Below are 25885 nucleotides of genomic sequence, written 5' to 3'. Positions count from 1 at the left end.
CGAATGTGGAATTCTTCATAAATTATAGACCGGCTGCACCGCTTTATAATACTTTTTAACTTTCATTACTCATTGTGTGTTTCCATGCCTTTGTATTCTTTCTAATCCTCCCTTGTAAATAAAACTTAATCCCCGAGAATAGGTCAAGTGTGGGTAAAGGAAACTTGTGTAGGATTCATTAACTCAATGTACATAGCCTAGGGATTTAGATTTTGCAGCCAACCTCTATTAGATCACTGTTCAGATTAACAGTTTAAATAATCAGTTTTGAATCCAATGTAATAGTAAAAGGCATTAAGTGCTATCTCAGAGCTCTTTTGCTTGAATAAAGCTGACAGTTTGGGGGAAAAAAATGAGGTGACTGCAGGCCAAGTCACAGTGGTTTGCCACAGGAGCTAATACTCATACTCTACTGGCTGGCTGGCACTGAGCCGTAATGGGAAGCTTGCAAATGGCTATGTGACAGCTTTAGTTCAGGAGGGCAAAGTACAAAGAGTGCAGATTTGAACTGGATAGAAGAGAATTATCATTCCGTTCCCGTAAATTCATCACCAGAAAACAAAATGAAAAATAAATTGGATCTAACTGCAATGTTATCGTTTCCACTCATTACAAGTGATTTAGGGAAAATAAACTTTCTTGTGGGAAGGTTTTATGTAAGATTATTCAGAATCTGCTGGATGCAGTGGTGACATTTGTTTAAAGCGGAGCATCCTTCCTTTGATTGAACTAAAATCAGGGAGAAAACTGGAGCCTCTTGCCCCTCATTTGTGTGATGCTACAGGTAAGATCACAACCACTATTTTCAGACAGAGAGACAATGATTAACAACATAGAGATGGACTGCATTGAACTGCAATACTTAAGGCCCTTACATTACCAAAATTCACCAAATTAAATGATGCTGCTTTTATGTTAATTTTATAAGTACTTCCTTTGAGATGGGTCATTAGGCTCTTTGGGAGTAAAGCTACCAATGGGAAATTGGAACTGATTTATATTCTTTTGGAGACTGAATAATCTGATATTAAAATTGAGACCCTGTTACACCAGTGTGCTGTTGATGATCACTCAGCAGGTCTGGCTCATTAACAGTACCTACAGAATTTTGTATTGAAATTGCCTTCTACCATCCTGATAGTCACATGATACAATGATCATGACTTTGTCAACAGATAACAGCTGTCAATTTCATGTCAATTAATCTATGACAAATTTAGAAATAATACTAGAAATACTCCCGCCATGGAAAATCTTAGAAAAGTTCTATATTGGTGATACGAAGGAAAGGTCAACCTCCCTCTGATAACTGAAACCGAAATACCCAGAGAAACTCACCTCACTTCAGATTCTCTTAAAGGAAGTGTGAATAGTTGTATATCCTGTCTCTCACCATTGCCCTTCCCAATCTGTTTTAAAGAAGCGAGGGAGGGTGCTAGGGATGGGGAGGGAGGGAGTGAGGGACAGAGAGGGAGTGAGGGAGGGTTCAAGGGACAGATAGGGAGCAAGAGAGATCAAGGGATGGAGAGGGAGCAATGGAGGAGACAAGGGAGAGACGGTGATCAAATTAACAGGACTACTAACAAACTGAAAAATTCCCACTTGGCTATTAACTATTCCTGACTAAACAAAATTCTAATGGTATGCTGTTCCAATAAATATAACTCTAACTAAAAGAAACCAAAGTAGTAAGAAAAATAAGCTAAAACTTAGTCTTTCAAAATTACAGTCAGGATGAATCTTCCAGAATGCTCCGCATCATCTCTGCTGATTCTTAGTCAGGAATGCCTTTCTCTGTTGAATTCTTGTGTCAGGAATATTATTTAAGAGTAGTGCTGTAGCTTTAGTTTAGATGATGGTTTTCTGAGAGCTTAGAGAATTCTGCAAGACCCAGGGATTCTTTCTTTTATAGCCGAGACGTGTTCTGTTGGCAGAATGCAGTTGACTCTCACACCGATTTTCAAATGTCCTCTTCTTTTATACCCTTGATGACCTATTAATAGCTTATACTAGGATTGGTCCCAGGTTGTCAAAATCAGCAGATTTAAATTTAATTGTATTTTGGCATCTAGTGCCCAATTTAAATTAATTGACTACCTGTTGTCTCAGTAAAAATGCTGCTTTGCCTACGAACAGTATAGCTTTTTGATGCAATGTTTCAATTTCAAGAACTCTCTGTGCACCTGCTGTTGCCTGCAGACTTTTTAAAATCTCCAATCCTAAAAAAGACCCACATCACTTTTTAAAGGGACCATTCACCCTTCGTCTCATCATTTTACAACCATCAAACACTGTACCCAACTTCTTAACAAGGACCAAAGTCACTTAACAATGGTACACTTAAAACATTTCGTGCCACTTATGACCTACATCCAGAATGTGAAAAATGACATTTTCTGAAAGATTTCTGCATAATTTGGATTATTTTAAATTCATTCACAGAATTTATTGTCCAGTTTCGAATCAGCTACTTTGTTGTGGGCCTGGAATCATATGTAGGCCAGACCAGGTAAGGGCACATTTTCCTCAGATATTTAGGCAAGTTTCCTTCTCTAAAGGGCATTAGGAACTTTTAACTTTGAATTGCTGTTAGTATCAGTGAAATTCATCTCAATTGGCCAAATTAGGGAACCAGATGGGATTTTCCTGACAATCAACAATAGGGATTCATGGTCATCATTCATCTCTTAATTCCAGATTTTGTGCTTTATTAATTTATTGATTCAAATTCTACCATCTGCTGTTGTGAGATTTGAACCCAGGACCCCAGCACATTCCTGGGTCTCTGGATTAACAGTCCAGCAATAATACTATTAGGTCCTCATCTCCTCTCATTGCTTTTGGGTTTCTGTCAAGACTCCAGCAAATTTCTACTAAAGTAATTGGAGGGTGTGAAAGCAAGAGAAGAATAATTCCTCTTTAATTGTGTAATTCAATACCTTAATGCTTAGGTGGTCTTGTCTGTACTATGGGCAGAAAGTTTTCAGGTGTGCTGGAATGAAAAGCTGTGTTGGAATAATCTTCTATGGCAATGTTTAAGGGCATGCTGGTCTATTGGTGAACTGACCTTGTGCCCTTTGAGTTTTGAGTATTGTTTATTGACAACTAGACCAGACTGTACCTTCATATTTAGCAAATAAAAACAAATTATTTGGCTATCTAAGAGATTATGTTAGAGACCAGCAACGACATAGATGGGTTTTCAAATGTCTGCGCTTTTTTCCAATAGTTGGTTTCTTTCAGTTTCTTTGTTAAATAACCACACAGTGGAGTTTAACCTTATAAGGATCAAGTATAAAAAGGAAGGAAGCCTTGTTAAGTTTTAATTCTCAACAATGATGAACTTCATGCTGGGATAATGAATGTCTAGACATGTGGTGTAACAAGGAATTCCTTTTTAGTACAAAGAATGCTCAACTGTGCAAACAAAAGTGATTCAGCTTTTTATCAGTTCAAACATATCATGTACTGGAGACATATTCCTTGGGTTGTAATTGATGTCCTTTTCCTGGAGGACTTTCTCAGATAACACCATAATGCTGTCACTTTTTCTCAAGCTTTTAACTAAACAGTTATTAAAGTCCCTTGAATGAAAGTTGTAAATGCGTGTTACATTGATAATCAGGTCCTAAAAGCCTGTCATTCAATGATTGGAACCTATATAGACTCATGCAGCTATCCACTTTCCCCATGTTCAATTATACATAGGGAAAATTGATAATTTTCAAGACACAAGCTATCAACTCAAATTAGCGTATAAAGTGCTGCAACAAGACTTTTAACCTTGAATTGCTGTTAGGTTGTGCTGCTTTGGATCAGTGAAATTCATCTCAATTGGCCAAATTAGCAGAAACAATTGTGGAATTTCAAATATGACTTATATCCAGCATTACTAGAGTTTCTGCTTATTTTGTTTCTTTTCTTAACAAAAATTATAGAAGCCTACACAAGTGTCCACACCTCAGATTAAGTTACTAATTGCTCACACTCTAAGTTGTCTTGTGAAGTGGGCCGGCCATCAAGACAATTTTATCCACAGCAATTAGAGTTAGGCAGTCATAATAACAGCTTTACCAACATCTTCAAATATTAAACATCCAGAGCGGTGGTATTACAATCGTGGGTTAGGACCCCAAAGTACAGTGGGCATTTTTATACCTTAATTCCATTTTGTAAAAAGAGGTCTCCTGGACGTGATAACTGCAGGTGTGGGAGTATCCCATAAGAGATTGGGAACTTTGTCCAGGGTCTATCTGCACCGGTGGGTATTTCATTGTGAAATTTAAATGAGATCTATTTCAGATCTTCGAGTGCCTAATTTGTGTCGATAACATTACTGGTCTGGCAGCTTAATTGCAAGTTAACTTCCTAACTTGGAATGGGAAATAAATGGAATTGTTTAATTCCAGTTTCCAAAGCAGCTGATGTTGAAGTTGTTGATATATAAGGATTTTCACACTGATTGAAGAGTCAACAGATTTGGCTATACTGATGTGCATCGAAAAGGAGGTTTTTTTTAAATAAATGGTACTATTTCCCTGTGGCACCTTGTTAGAATAATAACTAACAACTAAGGACAAATTTCCAATCAAACCTTTAAAATACTCGCAGTTACAATATATCTGGTTTATGTAACACTTCTGTCTTAGGGAACATCACAAATAGTTCAGCTGTCCTGTTAATTGCGTACTTGGTCTGCAGATTAGTCGCAATTCCAGTGGAGGTGATCAGGAATCAAATATACTGACAAGAATTATGAGCATGAAATACCTTTGATAATCTGCTCCTCAGCTATTCTGCCGATTTTTTTTAATGTAGTGAAATAAATAGTGCAGGGAAGTTGGGACTATGTTGATTTTAAAAGATTAAGTATTTGGTCAGAATCAATGTCACAGGTCAGATTTGCTTTTCAAGAATCTGTATCCACCTGAAAATGCTTTTCCATTCACTTTTGAAAGCACCTGCCCTTGAGGGAGCAGTTAGCTTTCTGTCAATATTTTCCACAGTTCTTTTCTATCAACTCTCAACTGACTAACACCCTTTTAATGGACTTTCACAATTATGTCACAGATCTCTTTTTGCTCAGAAGCCCACAGTTGTAAATGGTCTAGAAGTGAGAGTCTTATGGAGACGTGCTAGCTTTAAATGAAGTTTTAAAACCTTGTAAAAGGCTAAAAGGGTAATTCAATCCCCCAGTTCATCTGACTTTAACCCCAATGTGGGACAGCAAATTCAGTAGCAGCACGCAATGCGGTAGACATTAAATTGGTGTAATAGTGTAAAGCAGTTGACAGCAAGCTGTCAGCTCATTATTCATCTCTTTCAATTCTTACTTCCAATGAAGTCAAAAATCATGTTAAATGACTGCTAATTCACCGTCAATTGTTTTACTGTCTCTCAAATAGTCAAGATTTCTCCAAATATGCTCCAAAAATGATGGTAAAGAAAGCACTTAAATTGTACTTTCCTTATATAGCGTTAATTATTTCTTATTTCTCCTCACACTGTTCCTACATGGTCATCTTTAAAATCAAATTGATCTCAGTACTGAGTGAATATCATCCTGACTTAACAGAGCTATCTTGCTGCCATCTCCAAGCTTTCTGTGATTCTGATATTGAAATTCCCCTTCAACATCAGGTTCTAGTCTTGGTCATCTTTCAGTAACAGTATATCTTTATAATGTCTATCAGGTCACAAATATTTTTATCTATCCATGTTAACAATGCCCCACTTTTTGTCTAAATACTGCATGCTTTCAGATACATGCCTCCTTGAAACCTGTTCAGATTGTTTTTGGAATTTGTATTCTTATCTGCCAATGCCATGCATTTGTACATTTTGTCCCTTTCAATCTTCTTCTGTAATCTTCACCCAAAGTGCTGCCTTGCTGTATTACTCTGTTGCTTCCATTATTTTACTGCAACTCCACTCTCTTTATTTCATTCCCCCATATTTGGTTTAAGACTGTAGTTATAGGATTTACCAGAACACCAAGTTCCAGCATGGTTCAGCTGATATAGCTGTCAGCTATATCTGTGCAATATAGTTACCGTTTTCCTCAGTGTCAATGCTCCAGGAATCAAAACCTATTCCCTCATGTCAATGTTTGAGGCATGCATTAATTTCAGCCATTTTATTCGTAGCTCGGGTACTTTATAGATTATTAACTTTGAGGCATTGCATTTTTTAATTTAGCCTGTAGCTGCTCATACCTCCTCAACTGAACTTTCGCGGTTCTACCTATGTGTTTGGTGTTTACATGCAACATGACTACTGAGTCCACCTCCTCCCACTGCAAATTGCTCTCAAAAGCAGATGTCCCAAATACTGGCACCATGAAGGCAATACAATCATCTGGGCTCTCAATTTTAGTTACTGAGAACCACTGATTTCCCCTGTGCTGTCCATCATTACCATTACAATCCCATTATCTGGGTTCCTGTGCAATGGATTTTCATGGCCTTGGTTAGACCTGTATTATGGTCAGTTAGCCCGGCCACACTGTGGCCGCCATTTCCATCCATGCATATTGCGGAAATGTTAATCCTATTTGACAACTGCAAGATCTGAGGTTCCTCCACCTCTCTCTTCTGGAACTACACACTTGCCTCACTTGCAGTCCCTCTGTTCCTATTCCTGAGGACAGATCATAACAAAAGACCCTATCTTATGATGTGGCTGCCTGTTAGAATAAAATATCCAAGTGATTTGCCCCTTTCCAATGCATCACTGAGATTGTAATTTGGCCTGTAGCTAATAAACTCTGAGCTGGATTTCTTACACATGAAGACACTTTTGCTGAAATGTTTGCCCCAGAACACATTGTCATTCAGAAGATCCCATGGCCTACAGTGGCAACACCTCACTTGAGCTATTGTCTTTATTATTTTGTAATTTATTTATTTTTTATTAATTCATTTATCATTAATAAGTCAACAGCCATTTAATGGTATAGAATCTGAAAGTAGTCAGATTTTGATGAAGCTTTTGGTCTTATACTCATCACAATCTGCATGAACACCAATTCAAGGCAAAGCCAACTTTTATACTGCACAAGAGAACATTGCTGGTCATTTGAAAAGTGGACTCTGATTGGTAGAATTGTTGCCATGGAGAATGCACCAGCTAATAATTGACAGTAAACTGCCAGGCTCTGTTTAAAATTTAAATCAGGATGTTTGACTGGCTGGGCATGGTATTGCCCTGAGAAATGAACCAGCAAATAACTGTCACTTATTTTGTCACTCACTAACTTGCCACTTGGCATGCTACTCTCTCACAAACCTGGTGCACCATCTGTTCATCCAACTGGCACCCTATCACCTCATCCATTTGTCTCCTGTACCCCTTCAACCACCAGGCACCCTATCCCCTCACTTCCCTGCTCCTCATCCATGACTTGTAGATGGGGCTTAACATGGACTCCAATGTAACTCTTTCAGAGTCATCACCTCACACAATAACTGGGCTTATCTTTACACCTGTTTCAGAACAAGAATTTAGCAAAATTGTGCATTTAAGAGGCATTCCAGGGATATAGTGCGTAATGTAAGTTGACACTTCGGTAAAGTAGTGAGAGAGTGCTGCAATTTTGGAAAATGCTTTTTTTTATGTAACCCTAAAGTAAGACTTCAGCCACTCAGGTGGTCTCGTGCCAATGTTTTAATGAAGGGCAGTGACTTTCCACCTTTCCATGGACAACTGACAAGCAACTAAGTAATTATTTGAGTATTGCCACATTGTGGTTACATTTTCTTAGAATATAACAGTGAGAAAGTACATTTCAAAAATATTTCATTGGCTTGAAGCTGGTTTGGGACATCCTGAAAATATGACAATTACTATAATTACTTTTTGAGTGCGAGCAGCAGCGGAGGCAAGACGGACCCGGAAGACTGCAGCTAAGGTAAAGCAGTTTATTTTTAAAATAACTTACCGGTAGCGGGCAGCGGTGTTTTTTTTTCCTCTTTCAGAGAAGGAGCGGGAGCATCAGAGGAAGTGACGAGGACCAGAGGGGCAGCCGGGAAGGAAAGCAGTGACCATATATATCAGCAAGGCGGCTTAACCCGAGACTCTACAACTGTAGTGTCTCCCACCCACCCTCCTCCTCTAACCTAGTTAATAAGGTAAGGTTCATTCTAAACTTTCTCTATTGAACATAAGTTTGTTATTAATTTGTTATTATTACTTGAAGTGAGCTTTCTGCTTTAGTATTGAGTGGGTGTTCAGATAAGTGGGGTATGGATGCTAGGGCAGTTGCTTGCTCCTCCTGCAAAATGTGGCAGTTGGGAGATGTGGCACACGTCTCCGCTGGCTACATCTGCGGGAAGTGCACCCAGCTACAGCTCCTTGAAAACCGTGTTAGGGAAATGGAGCTGGAGCTGGATGAACTACGGATCATTCGGGAGGCAGAGGGGGTAATTGAGAGGAGTTATCGGGAGTTGGTCACTCCTAAGGCTCAGGACGAGGATAGATGGGTTACAGTTAGGGGGAGGAAAGGGGACAGACAGACAGTGCAGAGATCCCCTGTGGGCATTCCCCTCAGCAATAAGTATACCGTTTTGGATACTGCTGGGGGGGTTGACCTACCAGAGGAAAGCCATAGTAGTCAGTTCTCTGGCACTGAGCCTGACACTGTGGCAAAGAAGGGAAGGGGGCAGAATAGAAAAGTACTCGTGGTAGGGGACTCGATAGTTAGGGGAATCGACAGGAGATTTTGTGGGCAAGATCGGGATTCCCGGAAGGTATGTTGCCTCCCTGGTGCCAGGGTCCGGGACGTCTCCGATCGGGTGTATAAAGTTCTGAAAGGGGAGGGTGAACAGCCAGAAATCGTGTTACATATTGGCACAAATGATATAGCCAGAAATAGGTTTGAGGATATAAAAAGTGATTTCAGGGAGTTAGGATGGAAGCTGCAGAGCAGGACGAACAGAGTAGTGTTCTCTGGTTTACTACCGGTGCCACGAGATAGCGAGGTGAGGAACAGGGAGCGGGCGCAGCTGAACACGTGGCTACGCAGCTGGTGTAGGAGGGAGGGTTTCAGATATGTTGATAATTGGGATGCCTTCTGGGGAAGGTGGGACCTGTACAAGAAGGACGGGTTGCATCTGAACTGGAAGGGGACCAATGTCCTGGGTGGAAGGTTTGCTCGAGTAGTTCGAGAGGGTTTAAACTAGTATGGCAGGGGGGTGGGAACCTGAGCTGTATACCAGAGGTGAGCGTTGATGCAGGTGAGGCAGTAGCAAGAGGTAGACCAGCTAGTGGGAAGGATTTTCCTGGGAAGGAACCAAGGGATCGGTTAAAGTGTGTTTGCTTTAATGCAAGGAGTATCAGGAATAAAAGTGATGAACTTAGAGCATGGATCAGTACCTGGTGCTATGATGTTGTGGCCATAACAGAGACATGGGTTTCTCATGGGCTGGAATGGTTGCTGGATATTCCAGGGTTTAGAACATTTAAAAAGAATAGGGAGGGGGGAAAAAGAGGAGGGGGTGTAGCACTACTAATCAGAGAGGGTATCACAGCTACAGAAGCTTCCATTGTCGAGGAAGATCTGCCTACTGAGTCAGTATGGGTGGAAATTAGGAACAGCAAGGGAGTAGTCACCTCGTTAGGGGTTTACTACAGGCCCCCCAATAGCAGCAGGGAGATTGTAGAAAGCATAGGTCGACAGATTTTGGAAAAGTGTGGACGCAGTAGGGTTGTTGTAATGGGTGACTTTAACTTTCCTAATATTGATTGGAACCTCCTTCGAGCAGAAGATTTGAATGGAGCTGTTTTTGTAAGGTGTGTTCAGGAGGGTTTCCTAACGCAGTACGTTGACAGGCCGACGAGGGGAGAGGCCATTCTAGACTTGGTGCTCGGAAACGAGCCGGGGCAGGTATCAGATCTTGTGGTGGGAGAGCATTTTGGTGATAGTGACCATAACACTCTCTCATTCTACATAGCTATGGAGAAGGAGAGGATTAGGCAAAATGGGAGGATATTTAATTGGGGAAGAGGAAACTATGATGCGATTAGACACGAGTTAGGAAGCATGGACTGGGAGCAGTTGTTCCATGGTAAGGGAACTATAGACATGTGGAGATGGTTTAAGGAACAGTTGTTGGGAGTGATGAGTAAATATGTCCCTCTGAGACAGGCAAGACGGGGTAAGATAAAGGAACCTTGGATGACGAGAGCGGTGGAGCTTCTAGTGAAAAGGAAGAAGGTAGCTTACATAAGGTGGAGGAAGCTAGGGTCAAGTTCAGCTAGAGAGGATTACATGCAGGCAAGGAAGGAGCTCAAAAATGGTCTGAGGAGAGCCAGGAGGGGGCACGAGAAAGGCTTGGCAGAAGGAATCCGGGAAAACACAAAGGCATTTTACACTTACGTGAGGAATAAGAGAATGGTCAAAGAAAGAGTAGGGCCGATCAGGGATAGCATAGGGAACTTGTGTGTGGAGCCTGAGGAGGTAGGGGAAGCCCTAAATGAGTTTTTTGCTTCTGTCTTTACGAAAGAAACGACCTGTGTAGTGAATGAAACCTTTGAAGAGCAGGTGTGCATGCTGGAATGGATAGAGATAGAGGAAGCTGATGTACTGAAAATTTTGTCAAACATTAAGATTGACAAGTCGCCAGGCCCGGATCAGATTTGTCCTCGGCTGCTTTGGGAAGCGGGAAATGCAATTGCTTCGCCACTTGCGAAGATCTTTGCATCCTCGCTCTCCACTGGAGTCGTACCTGAGGACTGGAGAGAGGCAAATGTAATTCCTCTCTTCAAGAAAGGAAATAGGGAAATCCCCGGCAATTATAGACCGGTAAGTCTCACGTCTGTCGTCTGCAAGGTGTTAGAAAGGATTCTGAGGGATAAGATTTATGACCATCTGGAAGAGCATGGCTTGATCAAATACAGTCAACACGGCTTTGTGAGGGGTAGGTCATGCCTTACAAACCTTATCGAGTTTTTTGAGGATGTGACTAGTAAGGTTGATGAGGGTCAAGCTGTGGATGTGGTGTATATGGACTTCAGTAAGGCATTTGATAAGGTTCCCCATGGAAGGCTCATTCAGAAGGTCAGGAGGAATGGGATACAGGGGAACTTAGCTGCTTGGATACAGAATTGGCTGGCCAACAGAAGACAGCGAGTGGTAGTAGAAGGAAAATATTCTGCCTGGAAGTCAGTGGTGAGTGGGGTTCCACAGGGCTCTGTCCTTGGGCCTCTACTGTTTGTAATTTTTATTAATGACTTGGACGAGGGAATTGAAGGATGGGTCAGCAAGTTTGCAGACGACACAAAGGTCGGAGGTGTCGTTGACAGTATAGAGGGCTGTTGTAGGCTGCAGCGGGACATTGACAGGATGCAGAGATGGGCTGAGAGGTGGCAGATGGAGTTCAACCTGGATAAATGCGAGGTGATGCATTTTGGAAGGTCGAATTTGAAAACTGAGTACAGGATTAAGGATAGGATTCTTGGCAGCGTGGAGGAACAGAGGGATCTTGGTGTGCAGATACATAGATCCCTTAAAATGGCCACCCAAGTGGACAGGGTTGTTAAGAAAGCATATGGTGTTTTGGCTTTCATTAACAGGGGGATTGAGTTTAAGAGTCGTGAGATCTTGTTGCAGCTCTATAAAACTTTGGTTAGACCGCACTTGGAATACTGCGTCCAGTTCTGGGCGCCCTATTATAGGAAAGATGTGGATGCTTTGGAGAGGGTTCAGAGGAGGTTTACCAGGATGCTGCCTGGACTGGAGGGCTTATCTTATGAAGAGAGGTTGACTGAGCTCGGTCTCTTTTCATTGGAGAAAAGGAGGAGGAGAGGGGACCTAATTGAGGTATACAAGATAATGAGAGGCATAGATAGAGTCGATAGCCAGAGACTATTTCCCAGGGCAGAAATGGCTAGCACGAGGGGTCATAGTTTTAAGCTGGTTGGTGGAAAGTATAGAGGGGATGTCAGAGGCAGGTTCTTTACGCAGAGAGTTGTGAGAGCATGGAATGCGTTGCCAGCAGCAGTTGTGGAAGCAAGGTCATTGGGGTCATTTAAGAGACTGCTGGACATGCATATGGTCACAGAAATTTGAGGGTGCATCCATGAGGATCAATGGTCGGCACAACATTGTGGGCTGAAGGGCCTGTCTGTGCTGTACTGTTCTATGTTCTATGTTCTATACAAATGCACATTCTTTCTTTAGGAGTCAACGACTAGCAAAACTGTACTGCTAGAGGTTGGAAGTGAATGTATTTCAAACTGGATAAATCACCAAACACTTGTTGTGAAAGTGGATATATAAAAAATATTTTTCTGTCAAGAATTGCATAAGCATACTATTCCATTTCAGGCATCAGTGTGTATTGACATTTAGAATTCAACATTGAAAGAATATATTAGAAAACTTGTTTTTCTATCCATTTCTAGATCTGAGAGGATTCAGCAGAATGACCATTAAACTGTGAGGTTTAACAAACAATTTCTGTCATAGATCAATAAAAAATAAGCTTTGTCAGGGACTGGACAATATTTATTGATATTAGATATAGACTCACCATATCCTGACATTCTGCCCATTATTGTTTTCTTCTGGAATGAGAGGAAAGGACAGATTGAGTGACATGAAAATGGCTGCAGGGCATGGTGACATGGGCTCTTCTGCCAGTCCTTGGGATAAGAAGTACCTTCCTCTGCACCACCTTGTCTACCAGGAGCTCCAGGTGTCTATCTGCAACACAAATGGCAAACTTTCCTTACCATTACATGTCTGGCGAAAAATGTCAGAAAATGTTCAGAGCAGCTCCGGACTGCCAACTGATCATCAAGTTTACAACTGTGTTTAAATATGGCATCGGGCCAGAAATCCCAGTAGCGCTGAATACTTCAGTGTACAGTTGGTGGGAGTAAACAAAAAGGCATGGTGTATAAGTAATGAGGTGAGTTCGGGAAGATAGTGTGAATGAACTCTTTACAGATTATTAAGAGAAACTCTTGAAACTCACCAACATTGGCATTTAGCTGATATCTGGTAACATATTCTATGTTGTGTACTTTCTGCTGTTTCTTACATTACATGCACATAACTGACTGACAGACCATACTACAGCAACTCCAACGCACTGAGAAAGTGACTGAAATCAAGACTTTATACTGCAATATCACTTATCATGACGACATGTCATTGTCTTAAAGGTAAATATCTGTTTGGTCTGGAATCTATGCAATAACAAATTTCCAGTGTGAATAACCTCTTAACTCTAGTATTTTTCCTGAAGCTCATTTGTTTAGCTGTTACAGTTCATCATCCTTCTTCAGATTTATGTTCCTTTTTGTCTATATCACATATGGAATTCTTTCTGATGCTTTTGAGAATGAATGCACTTTTTTCAATCTTTCTTTACATTCAGGCTCATTAGTAATCTTTAGGGTGCAGCGTCGTCCCTCATTTCAAAAGACCCTGGCATTCTGCTTTTATTAGCTCTTTGAAAGATATCTCTAATAACTCTCATTCCCCTTATTATTCTCAGACCCCAGCAAATCCCGAGATTTAAGTTCTCTGTCTAGCTCTTTATTATCTGTTTCAGTAACATTCGTAGACCTTGTATACTTTACCATATTCTACATGCAATATTTTATTGCATTTCATTTCCATTCTAATTTTCAGAGTGTATTTTATTTATTCGGTAGCTCTTTGCATCTGCAGAGTCCTGACACCCCATCACTCTATCAACACACATCCCCCAACTCTTAATTAATGTTGCCCATGCACTTGAACAAATCAAATTTGTATGTCACTTTGCAGTGTGCAATGCTCTTTAGAAAATATGTAGTGGTAGGAAATTTAAATATGGTAGCTCTAGTAAAAATGGCACCAAATGATATGTGTGACATTGAAGTAATGGAAGCCAAACACTTTCATCAATCATCCAAGTAAATTTGACTCACATCAAAATTTCTGAAAAATAACAGTTTCTCATGATTTGGTGTATGGTACCATATTTACTTACCAGATCTACAAATTAGATTATAATTATTTTTATTCATTTATCAAATCCTTCAGTGACAGCTGACCTATTGACTATGAGCCTGCCTCAGGCAAAACAAGACATCTGCCTGATAGACATAGATCAGATGACAAATGGTAGCAGATTATGTCTTTGCAGATAAGGGTCAAAGGTCTCACATAACAGTTGACACCAGGAAACCACCACGCTTTCTCACACATTGACAGATTTGTGAGTCACTGCTGTCAGTGGGAAAAGAAAGAATGAGTCTTCAATTTAAAAGAAAAGTTAAGGGATAGCAACCGTCCCTTTCTTTTTAACAGTTATTTTCTTCTGAGTAGTTTTTTCACTGAAGGTGCTAATTTATGAAACCTCAGTGTTAACTTTAACAGCACCCAGCTATGTGTCAATTTCAGGGAGTTTCATGGAGGATTTCTCTCTATGAGATCTTGTGAAGTTCTCACAGTTTTCCGCATTGTGCTCCATTGGCAATGCACCACTCCTCTATGGCACTCCACTCAAAATATTCCATGCCCGGAAGTGATGCACGTCCACACCACTGCCAGAACGTCCCAGGATTCCTGACACTGGCACCATTTTTAAAATTTAGCTGTGCGCCAGTTTACAAGCCTGACCGTGTGGTTAGAGGGGAATGAAAGAAAGCTTCTGAGCACACTTATGTGGAAATGGTGATGCTTCGTAGCAAATACAAGTTCGCCTTCATAAAGAAATTGCTACTTTAATGCCTATCTCATCAGCTGTCTTTGTAATTGCAAGAATCAAGCTACATGGATTACCCATCCTTTGTGTCTTTCCATGTTAGATACCTAAGAAAGCAATATTCTTTCCCTAATGGCCAAATTGTCATAACACCTTCTCATTGATCAGTGTGGGAGCATTGCCTACTTTCAAATAATTGAAAACATTCACATATATTCAACAATAACAAAAGCAAGAAAAAAAACCAGAAAAAAAGTTATATTTTAGTTCTGGGACCATACAGAAACAACTTGCCTTTCAAGCAAAAACAAATTTACACTCAGTGAACGATTGATTGAATGAAGCCTCACTGCACTGATCTTGGGCATACTAGAACCAACTGTCAATCCATTCCTGCCTGTTTGCTGCCCCAATGTCTCACTGATCTATCATCCTGAATGTATCACCATTTCTGTTCAATGTCCTCATTGTTCTCCTCCGAAGAAACTGCGTTCAGCCTACCCTGTCTTTGACTGCTCTAGTCGTTTGGAGCACAATTCATTTTTAGTGAGCAGACCCCAGGATTGACTATGGCCCACTCCCCTCATTGACTTGGAATGGACAGCTCCAACTGTTGGATGACTGGATCCCTGTGGATTGTATGAATCCCCTGGAGTAATTTCGGTGTAGCTCCTTTACTGAACTCACCATGACTTCCTTGACTGGTTTCACCAAATTTGCTTATAGAGATAGAGATTTCATACTTCTACTGCCCTAAGCAGCTGGATGATAAAGTCGAAGGACCTGTACCAGTATCAGATACTGTCCATGACATCCTCTGCTGCTAAATCTGACTCCCTTGGCCTTCCTGGGGACTACTCCTTTTAGACTTTGATACATGGCCACTTGGTTGAATCACAAGTAGTATGTTTGTTGTATGTGTTGCTGGCACATAGTGTAGGTCCAACACTGGTGGAGAAAAGTCATTGATGCAGCAATATACCTGAACCTACACTGAATACTGCTGACAACCAGGGGACAAACTGCCTGGCTTTACATCTGCACTAAACAGCAATGCAAACATAAATATTATGAACTTTTAAGATCTGGATGAGATAGCAAAATGCAAAAAGGCAAGGTAAGACGGAGATGCTGTGAGTATCTGAGCAGGTGCAAAGTGAGTGGGCTTTAATTTGGCAAGCAAGGGGCCCTGAGGTACACCCTGATCCAATCCATGAGGTGGGTGCTTCTCACTATGCACAAAGTGGCCTGGCATGTGCAATGGATGATGTCGGTGTAGTTTGATGGAGCTGGATAAGTGGGTCAGAAATGTGTCATGCTGGCACAGTGGTTAACACTGCTGCCTCACAGTGCCAGGGACCCAAGTTTGTATCCACCCCAGTTCTGGGGAAGGGTCACTGGACCTGAAATACTAACTCTGATGTTTCCTTCACAGATGCTGCCAGACCTGCTGAGCTTTTCCAGCAACTTCTGTTTTCACTCCAGTTTCTTCCCACAGCCCAGGGATACACAGATGAGATGGATTAGCCATGGGAAATGTGGGGCTATGGGGATGGGCCAGGCAGGTAGTTCTGTGTGGGATGTCCTTGGAGGGTCAGTGTGGGCCTGATGGGCTGAATGGCCTGTTTTCATACTGTAGGGATTCAATGATACGGTGAGGCTGATACAGTCAGCCTCCGTGGACAGGGACAGTAGGTGGCTACTGCCTATGGAATGTACCCTCAGATGTTAACTGTGGTCTAAGCCAGAGGCCCTGAGAAGCAAGCAGTTTTCTGGAGTGACCAGATAGCCACTCTGACTTTCACATTGGGAACTGTCACCATAAAGTTTCCAAGCAGCATGTGGAAGCTAAAAAAAAGCTAATCAATGGGGCAACATTAGGTCACAATGCCAAACAAACATATGCTAATAGTCCTCTTGCTGCTCACTGGCAAGAATTTTGTTTTGCCATTCAACCCATAGTTGGAAAGTGGGATTTTTTCGCACAGGATGTGGAGAATAACCTCACTACCAACCTCACGAGAGTTTTCTCACCAAAGTTCATGTCATCTAGTGCTTGGGAAGATACCACCCTTGACTGCAGAATCCAACTTTCACAGTCAAGAACCTACCATATATACTCGAGTAGAAGTCAATCTCATGTAATAGTCGACCCCCTAATTTTGACCAAAAAATCTGGAATTTTCCATATAGCTCACATAAACATCATCCCTAGTTCTTCACAGATAACAGATCAACATTTGTGAGTCGAAGTATTATCCTGTACATAAATGTTACTATGAGGAAATGAATTTTTTCGTGCTATTATGTGTTTTGATGTACAATTTCCACCAACGTTGGGCTACGGATTTCTTAAATTCATTATCAAATGAGCATGAAAATGAGTATAACTAGTGTGTTACTATGTTTATCACACCATCATTTCTAAAATAAGATAGGCCTATATGCATTTACTTTTTATAATTGCTGTATCCCTGACTTCTTCCTTCCATTGTACAGGATTCGTTTGGATGCACAGCTGTCGATGGTTTCTCACAGCTGCAATGATTGGTGAGACTGTATGAGAGTCAAATGTCTGATAACTTTTTTTTAAAATCAGAAATAACAGCTGAAAATTTTAGCTTGACAAACTAAACAACAGTAAATGAAATAAAACAGAGGGAAATATAAAGATTTGGCACAAAATTTTAAGATGTATCAGGTCAGAGTTGGGTGACAACCTCCCTTTGTGTGCAGGTCAGCTGAGCTCAATTCCCCTGTAGCACTGAATTTCAGACCCTCAACAGTCGTATCCATGTAATAGTCGGCCCCATAAATTTAACCTTAAAAAATAGTCTAAAAATTCGTCTTTTACATGAGCATGTATGATAATTTCTTCCGGTTGTACCCTATTTTTCAAAACTAACTCCCTATTGCTTAAGTTGTTCAAGGGCTAGGAATATCTGTCCACAATTATCTGGCCAAGTGGCAAATTAAATAATGTGTTAAAAATTGGCAAGTAACTTATATCAAGCAATATACTCAACAATGGAATGTGTTTGTGTATTTACCTTGGGAAAGCAAAGGTAATGATTTGCTTTAGATAATTTGCCAAGAAGTCATGTCATCATTTGTTATAATCAATAACATATTTACTGAAGAAAGCTGTTATGTTTCGCCTTCAATTATGGTACTTCAGTAGTTTCCTCTGTTAGTTTAAAATTTAATAATGCAAACACTTTGGTTTGCTTATCACTAGAGACATAGCTTTTACAATAATAAATTCTGTCAATCCCTTCAGAAAACATTTTTATTGAACAATTTGATAACTCAGTGTTTAAGTATGAATTAGGTTGTTCTACTTTTCTTAAACTGTATTTCAAAACTTTACATGCACTTATATATTTCATGAATGTATTAAATGATTTAATTACACAATGGAATCAATACCATAGTATAATACTTTACTGCTGAAATCAGCTGGGACTAATGCAGGTTTAAGGACAAAAGTCATTTATTTGTCTTGATTGCAGCAGTTTTCCTGGCTTGGTTACTGAGAAGGTTTGTCTTCCCCATGGTCCTACTAGTTGCACTGATGTTAGTTAGATAATAGTTATTGCTAATCTGTTTTCTACCAAGGGGAAGTAGTTTGGGTGTGGGACTGGGTGGCCCTGTAAATATCATGAGACAGATTCATTTTAATTGGGGTGACAATTGCAGTCACATATTTGTGATAGGGATGGGTGGGGCTTTTGACTTTAACAAATTGGGACATTGTTGTAGTTGGAAAGAAAGGACCTCGACCTATATTCACCTGAAGGTTGTGGTTTAAGGGTGTAGGTTTTGATGTGAGGCTAGGCAGGGGAGATAGACGTGGAGGGGTTCTGTCTAGCCTGAAGTAAACTCGGTCCTGCAGAACTATAGTTGGTCATTGTTAATTACCTCCCAAAGTAGCAGCATTTTTGAATATTATGGCTTTCCCAATATAGATAAGTGATACTGAGAGAGCTTAAACTGGCCACCTTATGTACAACCATTTGCATTTGGATTATCCCTGCCATTGTTTGTTCAGATCCATCTCAATGCCATTCTGAATTCTCGTAGTCCTTGATTGATGATTTATAAAAAAAATCAAGCAGTTGATTAGATGTTTGCTGCAAGATTGACACATAATTTTAAAATTAATGTATCTGAGCCACTCAGTGACTAAACCTTGTGAGACAATATCTGTCTCCTGTTCTGTGTCGGTTTAAAATACATGAGATGTCCAATCTGATGAATGTGGGTGTGTTGCTCGAATGGTTATAATTGTTGAGCTTAAACTTGACTGATGAGACTGGAATTAGTTGAATGAATGCATAGAAATATTGATTTACATTAAGTATCCCTGATCTCAGAATACAATGGGAAGGCAGTTCCAATCAGTTAAGATGGCCTATATGTTATCGTGGAGGAAGCTATAAAAAATGGCTTAGTTTGCTATGTCATCTACAACCAGGTATTTAAGCTAACCACTGAAAATAAGAAAGAGTCTCACAAATGTTTTCCTACATATAGGATAGCTTCCACGTTTTGATGTTGTTTATCTTACAACCTGAGAATTACCCAGAATTACATGAATTTTGATAATAGTGACATTTTGTTACACAGCACATAGCCTTAACTAAGAGGCTGACATTTGGGTTCTCAGCATTCCCATTCTGTCTGAACTTCCCTTGAACAATAGTGCCAGAGGTGCTGTGGGCAATCCGTGCCTAATTATTCAGTGGGCTGGAAGTGCAGAGAAGTGGAGGCATTGGTGCTGGCTTGGTCTAAAAACAATAGTTCTGAGTCAGTTACCAAAGGTCAATATTGCAAAAGGAATTATTATTCCATCTGAAAAGCTTTACTGAATCCAGAACCAGTGCACTTACAATGCTGGCTTACTCTCCTTTAAGTGATGTTTTCCTACAAAACCGATCTTGTCTGCGAGGATAAAACCTCAGTGCTAAGGCAGGAAGATTGAAACTTGGCTAATATTACAAACACAGGCATGAACAGGGTTTTTTTTAACTTTATGGTGATTTTATTTCCAATATTTTAACCTGATTGAAACTGTGTTATAAGGAGATGCTTGGCTTTAGCATCTTATGAAAAAGCATTAACAAGGGAGGTATGGGCATCAGAATTAAAGCCTATAATGTTCACCAGATTATTTATCAGATCCTGATTTCAGAGCATTTTGGAATCTTCTTCTCGCTTTCGGATAAAGCAAAGGACAGTGGGTACTGGAGATCCGAAACAGACTGAAATAGAAATTGCTGGAGAAACTCAGCAAGTTTGGCAGCATCTGAGGAGAGAAATCAGAGTTAACATTTGGGTTCAGTGGCCCTTCTTTGGATCTGAAAACAGCTAGGAAAGGTGGCAGTTATGTTGAATATAGGGGGTATGCAGATAGGAGTGAGCAGATAGGTAGAGAAGGAGTCTGGAGAGAGATAGAGAGTGAGAGAAAGAGTAGGCAGACAAGGGAATGTTGATATTAAGCTGAAGAAGAGAAGCTAGAAATGTTGTAATGGTGGCTATGAGTGGTTGGAAATTGATTGGCTATGCTGAAAGCAACACTTTTAATGCTAGGCTCCGGAATTGCAGAAGTAGATAATAGACCAGAAAGGAAGTGTTCCTATTCCAAAATTATTAACTTGATGTTAACTCCTGAAGACTGTACAATACTGCAAAGGATGGCATGGTGGCTCAGTGGTTAGTATTGTTGCCTCACAGTGCCAGGGACCTGAGTTCAATTCCAGCCTTGTTTGACAGTCTTGTGTGGAATTTGCATGTTCTCCCTGTGTCTGCGTGGGTTTCCTTCGGGTGGTCCAGTTTTGTCCCACAGTCCAGAGATGTGCAGGTTAGATAGATGGGCTATGCTAGATTGCTCATTGTATCCAGAGATGTGCAGGCTAGGTGGATTAACCAAGGGAAATGTGGGGCTATAGGGATAGGTGGAGGGGTGGGTTGGGGTGGGATGTTCTTTGAAGGTTCAGTGTGGACTTGATGGGCCAAATGGCCTGCTTCCACACTGTAGGGATTCTAAGAAAGATATTTATTACCAGGCTCGCCATGAGTTTATTAACTAATACCTTTTTCAATAGCTAAGGGGAAGATGAGGTGTTGTACTTACAGCTTGAGTTGAGCCTCGCTGAAGCAGAAGGTAATATGTTTACACTCTTCTCCCTCCACCAAAAGAAATGCTATCTATGGGCTTCCTTCACCCTCGCTTAAAGCTTCTAACCGGTTCCTCAGTGCAAACAGCAGAACTTTAGGTATATATAGGTACCTCTTTGGCCACTCCTCTCTTTCTACAACAAACCTAGCAACGTTTGGCTGTCTTTCCAACTCCTCAGGACTTCACCTGAGACCTCATTACTTGAAGGGAACTAGCAGCAGTGCCTCATCTTTCTGCATTTGCTTCATCTTGCTTCTAAGTGCCCATCTGCCCAATGGCTTGAAGACAACAAACCTTCTACTTTGATTGTCTTCGATCAACATGGAGTTACCTTTTGTGACTTTCATTCCCAGACAAAAACTGACCCAGGCACTTGAACTGGAGTTCACTGACACTTGGATTGATCTCTAGGTGAATTATCCGAAGTATCCAGGATTGTGCTGCCCATCTTCTGAAGTAGGAATAAATGTTCCAGGCCTAGAAACATCTTTTGCTTAAATGTTACAGTTTCAACAGGCTACCAGTCCGTACAGTGCAGGTGAATATAGAGAATGGATTCATCAGAGACAGTAAGAACTGCGGATGCTGGAGTCAGAGATAACACAGAGTGGAGCCGGAGGAACACAGCAGGCCAGCCAGCATCAGAGGAGCAGAAAAGCTGACTTATTTGGGTTGATACCTTTCTTCAGAAATCAGGGAAGGGTAAGGGAGTTCTGAAATAAAGAGAGAGGAGTGATGGGGCTGAGGAAGGGAGGTGGGATGGCAATAGGTGAGTGCAGGTAGGCAATGGTGGGGATTGGTCAGTGAGGTTAGAGGGGTTGATAGGTGAGAGAGAAGGAGGTCAGGTTGTGTCAGGTAAAGGTGGCAGGGATGAGAGGGTGGGTTGGTCATGGCAAAAGGCTGGGGATGGGGAGATTTTGAAACTGGTAAAATCCATGTTTAGCCATTGGGCTGTAGGTTCCCTGAGGCGGAATATGAGGTGCTACTCCTCCAGTTTCCAGGTGGCATCCTTATGACACTGGAGGAGGTCCAGGATGGGCATGTCACCCAGAGGGTGGGAGGGGGAGTTGAAATGGGTCAAGACTGGAAGGTGTTGTCATTTGTCACGAACAGAGCGTAGGTGCTGGACAAAGTGGTCTCCGAGCCTCTGCTTGGTCTCAACGATGTAGAGGAAGCCACATCGGGAGCAGCAGACGCAGTAGGCTCCCATTCTTTTTGCTGGGACTTTTTGTGGGTGGGTGTTGTTACAATTATTAGTGAAGATTGCCAACCGTCTACTAGCCTCATACTTTTCCAGAAAATTGTTGGTGTGGATTGGGTACCAAAAATCTCCTTTGTACATGTAATTTTGTTTTATTCAAGTCGTCTAATGCTCATCTGATTTTCCAAACCAAACTGCATACAAATATAGCCAGTACAAACTTTGGAAAATCCTTATAATCAATTGCACAATTAACCTCAATCATATAGGTAGGTCAGAAGCAATCTGAGAACATATGAGCAGAGAGCATAGAAGTTATTTGGTTGGAGGAGCAAATTACAGCAGATGCTGGAATCTGTACTGAAAACCACAAATGCTGGAGATCACAGTGGATCAGGCAGCGTCCATGGAAAAAGAGTAAGCCAACATTTGGAGTCTAGATGATGCTTCATCAGAGCTGATGCGAAGTGTAGAGAGGGTAGCATATATGCAATAGTGGGAGGTGGAGCAAGGAAGGAGTATTAGGGCAGAAACTTAATTTGAACTATCAACATCCTTCCTGCTCCAGCCCATCCCACCCCCCTCAGAAATCAAGAAGGGACCAGACCCGAAATGTCAGCTTTCCTGCTCCTCTGATGCTGCCTGGCCTGCGGTGTTCCTCCAGCTCTACACCTTGTTATCTCAGGCTCCAGCATCGGCAGTCCCTGCTATCTCTGAGATGGTGAGGGTTGCTGCTTTTCCAACCAGATGCTATTCGCTACTTGGATCTCTTAAGGGCAGTCGGCATGCAAGGTTTCTGAAAAGCAAACATACTGGTTCCTAGGTGGGCCCCTTGTCCAAAGTCCCTCAGTGCCTGATCAGGATTCTGACATGGGAAAACGAGAACCCTGCCCTTACCTCTGATATCGCTAACCAAACTCATCCACCTTTCTGTCACACCCAGTCCTCTATACCCCTCCCTAATTCACTCACAATTGATCCGGGATCCATGTTGATCTTAGGCCTCTGCAATGAGGATCGAACGCCAAGCTGTTAACATCAGTCTGACCCACATGAGACATCCAGCCAATTGGCTGCTCAGAGGAATCTAAGTTGCTGTGGCAACATATATTTCTACACGCACGTTGCAGCCTGGAGCTACGGATATTGATGGTAATGGCTTTAATTTCCACTCCACTTGAGCAGGAATTTTTTCTACCTGCTGCTGTTATATACACAAATGATTTACAGACTGATACACAAACTGTTTGGTCACCTCGTGAATCCACCTTCAACTCCCGAACTGAGACTTGAACCCCAGGTTTGTGGCTCAGAAACAGGCACATTACTGCCATACTACAAGCTCCTCTACTTAAAAAGCAGAGAAATGTAATTTAAAATCACTGACAAGTTCTGCTTTTTTACTTACATAATTAGAGGCTACAGCACCATCAAAGTGGCACCTTTATAGTTGGCACAAACAATAAACACCAAAATTAAATTTAAAACGTTTAAAAATTAAATAAGGATTTTATTTCTGCTGTCAACCTTGTTCTCTAGTCCCAATGGTGCCTTCTAAAGGCTTCAAATTTATCTCCTAAATGATCTGATAACGTGTGCTTCTTTAGTGTCTAATAAATTATTTTACAGTGCTACAAATTTCAAAATAAATTACTAATGCTATTCTCAATCAAAACAAGATGAAATTGAGATGAGAAATCCAATTCCAATAGTATATTTGCATTGTTAAGTAAAGGGTGGCCCAATTTGTGAATAGATTAGATAACAAAACATAATCCGAAACTGGTTACTGAAAGTGCACAATGGGAAAACAGGCAATGGATGTCAGTGGGAATCGGTAACATGTAAAGCAGCAGGTTTGAATTTCTTTTTGCTGTCATGCTGGATTCCTGTATGAAGTCCCATCTGCCTAGAGGGCTAATGATTTAACAAATCAAATCTGAGGCTTAAACTGTTTGCAGAAATGTATATATAATTCAGAAGGCAGGATAAAGACAAATATCCTGGGTTTTTGGTTAATTTGGCCGTTGGACAGTGGGGAGATACCCTGCAAAACTACTCAACAGACACAAAACAATTGATCAGATGGCAATTTGTTTGCTCAAAGGCTAGATGTTTACTTGCTCTCCCCTCCATGTCACTCTCACGAGAACAGTACTATTATTGTCAAACAAATTGACTCCCATTTAACTCTCCTGCATAAAATACATATTACAGTCTGGTCTCATAGTGGAAGTAAACAATCCTACGATCTCCTGAGATATACTAACGTTTGGCCGGCCGGTAATGTTATTGTGCTGGTAGAAGCACCAATTGTAACGAGAGCATCAACTTTTCATTGAACAGGGCTCTGTTTAAATTGTTGATGAATCGTGATGGTTCTTGTTGGGCCACTAGATGGAGCACTTTGCATGAGTGGAGTGTTCTGCCTTGGGGAATTCAGCAAGAACATTGTCATCTAACAGTAGCACATCTTTATCATTGCTGAATATAGAACAGGTATGATCTGGACATTTCAGTAACTGCTTTAGGCAAAATACAGCAATGGATGTGGTGATTGAAGTGGGTAAAGCAGTATATATGACGAGCTCCTGCCAGACATTTCAACATCCCTTTGCTTCATGACTCCCCCAAGTAATATTTTTGGAAGGAACAGTTGGATTCTGAGTTTATTAAAGAAGGAAAGATTTATTGTCAGATATATACAGTACCATTTGTGGGCTCCTGTTAGATAAAGACATTATACAGCTCAACCGAACAATGCAAGAATAGCGTACTATAAACATTTAATTTAGTCAGCAGCTGTAAGACCATATGACCGTAAGGTACAGGAACAGAATTAGGCCATTCAGCTCATCAAGTTGCTTCACCATTCAATCATGGCTGATATTTCCTCAATCCCATTTTCCTGCCTTCTCCCTTTTAGTCCCCTTATTAATTTGACACTCCTAGTTTCTCTTAAATTGTATTTGTCTGACTTGAAATGCTATCATTTATCTGATATTTATAATATTCTTGGTCTCATTATAAAGTCTGTTGACGGGAGAGGAATATTGGCATTATTTAAGAAACACTCTACTGTCGCTTCATCTTACTATAAGGCTGCAGGGGAAGAAAGATCATGTGACATGGTTGCAATTTGTGTAATGATGCATACTTTGTCATATTACCTTATTACAGTCAGACTTCATCCCTTATCCTTGGTCATTTACAATTGTAGTTCCTCTCCCATTTTGCGGTTTAAATCCATTTTTTTTACTGAATACGGAATTAAAATACCACAATTTTCATTTATGCATATGGAGATACAATTCTGTTTCTAAACCAAAACAAAATTCTTAATCTCCCCCCATATTTGATGTGTTAAAAAGCCTGATTGACCCACTTAAGAAAAGTTCTGCTATTACTATGTGTATGCAGGCAACATATTTATTATCTTTCCACTCACTTCATGCTCTCATTGCCTGAAATAACGAGCCAGGGAAGCGCTGTTACCGATTTTGTTGAGTTGAAGCAGACACTGTTCATATATATGCTCTTCCAGTTCAGCAAACGAACCATTTGCAACTAAATCACTTTGGGTTTATCAAATTGTCTCAGTAAATTGTTGGAATGATGGGTAAGGCTGGTAAGATTAGGGAACAATGGATGAGTAAAGATATTGAGGTTCTAGTCAAGAATAGAAAATAATCTTTTTTTAGATATGGACTACTTGGTTCAATTGAATCTCGTAATTGATGTAAAACATGTAGGGGCATTTTTAAGATGGAAATCAGTAAGGCACAGAGGGAATATGAGATAACA

At 40.8% G+C, this 25885-nt stretch overlaps 1 long non-coding RNA gene across 2 annotated transcripts in view; it reads right to left on the bottom strand.

The window, feature by feature from the left end:
* LOC125453096 (uncharacterized) overlaps positions 1-23138 on the bottom strand; it is a 324490-nt gene extending 301352 nt beyond the window's left edge. For both annotated transcript variants that reach the window (XR_007247681.2, XR_007247682.2), the window contains exons 1-2: positions 23054-23138; positions 12531-12703 (exon numbers count right to left, since the gene is read on the bottom strand). This is a non-coding gene — a long non-coding RNA (uncharacterized LOC125453096). The remainder of the gene's footprint in view (positions 1-12530; positions 12704-23053) is intronic.
* Positions 23139-25885: the final 2747 nt, after the last annotated feature.

The sequence above is a fragment of the Stegostoma tigrinum genome, chromosome 6 (genome assembly GCF_030684315.1).
Source record: "Stegostoma tigrinum isolate sSteTig4 chromosome 6, sSteTig4.hap1, whole genome shotgun sequence".
NCBI lineage: Eukaryota > Metazoa > Chordata > Chondrichthyes > Orectolobiformes > Stegostomatidae > Stegostoma > Stegostoma tigrinum.
Note: the sequence above shows the minus strand (reverse complement) of the source record. Positions and strands in the feature narration are given on the sequence as shown.